The sequence below is a fragment of the Rattus rattus genome, chromosome 3 (assembly GCF_011064425.1).
Source record: "Rattus rattus isolate New Zealand chromosome 3, Rrattus_CSIRO_v1, whole genome shotgun sequence".
NCBI lineage: Eukaryota > Metazoa > Chordata > Mammalia > Rodentia > Muridae > Rattus > Rattus rattus.
Window position 1 is genome coordinate 178,604,733 of NC_046156.1, and position 6,411 is coordinate 178,611,143.

A 6,411-nucleotide genomic window follows, 5' to 3' on the forward strand; every position below is an offset into this window, starting at 1 on the left:
AAGAAGATACCCAATGTTCATCACTGGCCTCTACAGGCATGTGAACATATGTGCATTCACACCTACGCAGATCTACACAAACAAGTCCACACACCCACATATACACCCAACCTCTAGACACACAAAACCTGTATTGCTCAAATCAGTTCAGACCATGAAGCATTAGCTGCTTCTTTGGGCTCACTATTCCTTAATAGGACAAGTCTTAATGTTAATAGATACCCAAAAATGAATTTTGGGTTCATTGATACAGTTTTTATTAAAACAATTTCACATAGCTTATTTTGAAAATGAGAAAATATGTTCACATTTAGACACAGTGATTTATTCTTAAAAAAGACTCATACAACCACAATAATGAATTCTATATAAATAGTCAGGGATACTGTAGTCAAATTAATAGATGAAAGAGTAAACTGGGATGTTCTGAGTACATCTTTGACCATTTCCTGTATTGTAGCACCACAGGTTTGAGTAAGAATTCACAAAAATAATCCATTTAAGTTTATTACATGATCCATTCCCATGTAAAGGGACAAAATGCTTTTTTAAATTTGTACTGTTAAATCGATATAGGAATCATCTTCAAAGCTTTCTTATCAATACAGAGCAGTAGATTAGATAGCTTATAAGATATGGATTTATGTTTTAAGTCTTAGATGAAGATGGAGGTTCAAGACCTAGGTAGTACTGGCATAACTGGTCATAAGCCAACTTTTCACATTGGGTTTCAGAGAATCACTCTGGCTGTTCTGTTCCTGTATGACTTTTCCTCTGCATATATGCACTCTTTGTGTCTCTTGTTATATAGCCATATTTGTTATAACTGGTCTTATCAGCTTAAGGCTCTTTGTTTAAATTTGGTTAATTTTTTAATGACTTTATCACCAAATACATACATATTGGAGGCTGGTTTTACAAATATTAATTATAAGAGTAAGAAAATCTGTAAATAACACCATCCTACTTGAAAGGGTTATTTGATAATACATACAGTTATAAGGAAAACAAAGTGTTGCATTTTGATTTATTTTTAAAATAGCATTCTAAAAATTAAAGTCTAAGAATAAGCCTAATCAATAGGTAAAAGACATTTATAATGAGAACTTTAAATCTCTCCAAAAAAAGAGACTGAGGAAGACACTAAAATTGGGACAACCTTTTTATAGATTGGTAGAATTAATGTTGCAAACTTGGCCTACTTATAAAAAGCACTTTACAGATTCAACATAATTGCAATCAAAATCCTCAAAACATTCTTTATAGAAATAGAAAAAATCCAGCAATTTATATGAGGCCACAAAATATTCCAGATACCCCAAGCAATGCTTGAGGAACTATTATTACAGAATTTGAGATATATTACAGAGCTATGGTAGCAAAAACAATGTGACACTGGCCCCAAAGCAGGTATATGTACCAGGGCAATGTAATAAAAATCTCCAACATGACATTACATGACTACTGCAATCTGATACTTGAGAAGGATGCAAATAAACATATACTGAAGAATAGACATAACTTTTAATAGGCAGTGTTGGAAAAGCAAGAGCCCACATGCAGAATGAAATTAAGCCTGTGTCCATGTCTATCGCTCTGAACAAACATTAACTGTAAATGGAACAAATGTGTCAATGTGAAATTGAAAACACTGAAGCCACTGGAAGAAAACAGAGAGTACCATCCAGAACAGAAGTCTGGGAAAAAACTTCATAAATTGGACCCCACTTGTCCAGAATCTAAGGACACATTTGACAAAGTGGAACATCATAAGATTAAAAGGTTTCTGTAAGCAAAAGAAATAATCAATCAAGTGAAGATGAAGTCCATGGAGTAGGAGAGAATCTTTGCCAGCTCTTCATCTAATAGAAGATTAATATAAAGAATATATAGAAATACTAAAAACAGCAGAGTAAAGAAAACAAACAACTCAATTACAAAATGGGCTATGGATCTGAGCAGAAAGTTCTCAAAATAACAAATAAAATTGATTAGGTGATACTACAGAGAAGGCTTAGCAATACAAGTACTGGATGCTCTTTCAGAGGACCTGAGTCTGTTTCTCAGCACCTACACAGTGGATCACAGGGACCTGTAACCCTAGATATCAGAGGTTGGGGGGGATCTAATACTCTTCTGGTCTCTAAAAGTATTGCACACATGACATGGAAAAGCTACCATGTACATAAAATTTAAAAAAATAAAGAAGACCTTTGAAAAATGGCTAAAAATTATCTCCCAAAGTATTTATTAGGGAAATGGGAATTAGAGCTACTTTGAGGCTTCATCTTACCCAAGTATGACTGGCTAATTTCAAGAAGAAAATTGTCAGCCAAGCATATTGGTACACACCTTTAATCGCAGCATTCATAAAACAGATGCAGACATCTCCGTGAGTTTGAGGCCAGCCGGGGCTATATAGTTAGTTCCAGAATAGCCAGGGCTACAAAACGAGAGAGAGAGAGAGAGAGAGAGAGAGAGAGAGAGAGAGAGAGAGAGAGAGAGAGAGAGAGAACAAATGCTGGATCTGTATCTCCAAAGAAAGACAACCACTCATTCACTGTTGATAGTCTTTTCAAACTGGTCACCTGCTCGAAAAATCAGTGGATAACTGTAAACAGCCAAAAAGAAAAAATCTGCCTATATGGCTATATCACGCCTCAGCATTGGCCAGTGTTCGCAACCTCTGCCTCCACACACACTTGCTCAACCATTCTCATACGCCTCTATTGGTAATAGTTGGGAAATAAAAACAACTCTTAAGTCCTTCATTAAAGGCTCTTTGGTGTGTATCACGATGGAATATTATTCTGCTTAAAAGAAAAATAAAATAATAAAAATTGCAGGTAGATGAATAGACTTCGACACTTTTATGCCAAATAAGGTAACCCAGACCCAGAAAGACTAATGCTGCATGTTCTCCCTTCTTTGTGGTTTTGATCTTTTGATGTAAGTTTATAGGCTGGATAATTCACAGAAATCAGGGAAATAAAAATAGATTGTTAAGTGAAAGGAGAAAGTAGGAAGACTCTCTTGATGGGGATAATAGGACATGACGCAATGAAGCGGAGAGATAGGGAAAACAGTGATTTAACTGAGAAGTGGGAGGGAAGCCAGTACAGAAGGAGGGAGGCAGTACAGACAACACCAAGGTCATTTTTTAAAATGTTATAGGAAATAATCATTTTATGTTTACTTAAATTACATAGAACCTGTACAAATATTATATGTATTAAAATTTAAGTAAAGCTATGCCACTGGGAACAACAAGGGTCTTTCCAAGAAACACAGACTATCTAACAAAAAGGTCAGGCTATCCCAGTACATTTCCAAAGCAATATATACTTTTGCAATTTTGTTTGTCTCCCAGAATTTGAAGGTATGAACTTATTGGTGTAAGTACAACTCAATTCAGATGCAGAACCTGAACAAACTGAACTGAATCTGACCTGAAAGCCTCCTTTCTGAAGACTGGCTATCATAATATCAGAAGTAGATATGAAAGCTACCAAAGGAGAAAAGCAGTCAGTAGTCCTACTGTGACTTGACACCTGTCATGTGCATCAAGGAACTGTCCAGCAAGATAAACCAAAAGGGATTTTAAAATTTTTTTATTGGATATTTTCTTTATCTACATTTCAAATGTTATCCCCCTTCACCGTTTCCCTTCCGGAAACCCCCTATCTCATCCCCCACCCCCTGCATCCATGAGGGTGCTCCCCCATCCATCTACCTACTCCCTCCTGCCTTCCTGCCTTGGCATTCCCTTACACTGGGGACCCTGTTCTCAGTCCAATGGTTGACTGTGAGCATCCACCTCTGCATTTGTCAGACTCTGACAGAGTCTCTCAGGAGACAGCTATATCAGGCTCTGGTCAACATGCAACTCTTGGCATCCACAATAGTGACTAGACTGGTGACTGCAAGTGGGTTGGGTCTCCATGTGCGGCAGTTTCTGGATGGCCTTTCCTTCAGTCCCTGCTCCATACTCACTCTGTCTTTCCTTCTGGGAGTATTTTGTTCCCCTTCTCACACTTTGGTCTTTCTTCTTTTTGAGCTTCCTGTGGTCTGTAAATTATATCTTGGGTATTTTGAGCTTTTGAGATAGTATCCACTTATCAGTGAGAATTTATCATTTGTGGTTTTTGTGATTGGGTTTCCTTACTCAGGCCGATAATTTCTAGTTCCATCCATTGGCCTAAGAATTTCATAAAGTCATTATTTTTAATAACTGAGTAATGCATCTCATTAGATTGTGAGAAAGCATTTGACAGAATTCAACATCGCTTCATGGAAAAAAGTCATGGAAAGAGCATGAATTCAAGGCCCATATCTAAACTTAATAAAAGCCATATACAGCAAATCAGTAGCCAACATTAAACTAAATGGAAGGAAACTTGAATCAACCCCACTATAATCAGGGACTAGACAAGGCTGCCCATTCTCTCCCAACTTATTCAATATAGTACTTGAAGTCCTAGCCAGAGCAATCAGACAATAAAAGGAGGTGAAAGGGATACAAATTGGAAAGGAAAAGGTCAAAATATCAATATTTGCAGATGATATGATTGTATACTTAAGTGACCCCAAAAGTTCCACTAGAGAACTCCTACAGCTGATAAACAATTTCAGCAAAGTGGCTGGATATAAAATTAATTTCAAATCAATAACCTTCCTCTACTCAAAGGATAAACAAGCTGAGGAAGAAATTAGGGAAATGACACCCTTCACAATAGCCACAAATAATATAAAATACCTAAGGTTGACTCTAACCAAACAAATGAAATATCTATATGTCAAGAACTTCAAGTCTCTGAAGAAAGAAATTGAAGAAGGTCTCAGAAGATGGAAAAACCTCCCATGCTCATGGATTGGCAGGATTAGTATAGTAAAAATGGCTATCTTGCCAAAAGCAATTACAGATTCAATGCAATCTCCATCAAAATTTTAGCCCAAAAGGTTTAATAGCACCATATAACATCTTGAAAATAACCAACAGCCATCTAATTGGATATAAGACCTTCCCAATAGGTGATAATTTGTGCTTGGGCTGCCAATCACTGCTCATGTATGGTCAGGTCATGTTTCCTAGAGGATTAGACACTACTGCCACTTCTGTACACCATTCTTAACTCCATTGTAAATATGCCACCTTATATCCACAGATAATTGTGGGTGTCATCCCCCCACCATAGGGAGGAGTTGGAAAGAGGAGAGGGAGGGAAAAATGTAATACAGTATTCATACATGAGATTATTTTAAAACCTTACATAAAAAAGGATTATATTATTTGACACAAACCTGTATCTATGAGATAGTGTGAACTCTAGTCCTTTTTGCTCTTCTGTACTATGTGTGGGTGTCAGCTTTTAGCAAAAATATTCAAGGACAATTTTTAAAAAATGAATATTGAAATAAGACTATTGCCAAGTTAAAAATTTCTCCCTCATGTTTACTTTCCAAAAAAATTTCAAATGTGACTTTTGAACATGGCCATGATATTTATATTAAAATAAATGGAGAGGAGCAGATTCCACTCTGGAAAGATTATTTATATGTTGAGTCTTATGAGAGGGTCATTTTCACTACAGAATAATCAGTTGCATAATTTTATGAATCTCTAATCATGATCTACAATGGTTACTCCTCCTCCACTGTTCTTATTTTTTATTTAACAGTTTTATTAGTAAACTGATGAGGGTAAGAAACAATGTATCAAACAGCCTTTTATCATGAGTTAAACTGAAGAAAAAAACCCTACAATTTTAGCTTAAAAAATTAAAGTCAGGTATGTTCTTTTGTTTTTATACAGTGGAAATTTGCATCTTAATATCTCATTTTTATTTTATTTCAATTTTATATTTATTTTCATTTACTCATTTTACATCCTGATTGCTGTCCCACCTTCTGGTATCCTCCCTCACACAAGTCCCTCTCCTCATTCCTGTTCTCCTTCTTCCCTGAGAGGATGGAGGCCCACCCAAGTATCCCTCAACCCTTGCATATCAAGTCTCTCTAGGGCTTTGTGCATGCTCTCCCACTGAGGCCAGACATGGTAGCCCAGTTAGGGCACCATATTCCATAGATAGGCAACAGCTTTTGGGTCAGTCAGCTGCTGGCTGGAGTCTCTCAGAGGAGAGTCAGCTAGGTTCCTGTCTGCAAGTGCAAAAGAATATCATTAATAATGTCAGAAGTTGGTGCTTGCCCGTGGGATTAGTTTCAATTTCTTTTTAACTAATTTGTTTCTAACTGATCGATTTAGCTCTGATTTTGATTATTTCCTGCCTTATACTCCTCTTTGGTGTGCTTGCTTCTTTTTTTCCCAAGAGCTTTCAGATGTACTTTTAAAGGGCTAGAATAAGAACTAATTTCTTTATGGAGGCACTTGGTACTATGAATTTTCCTCTTAGC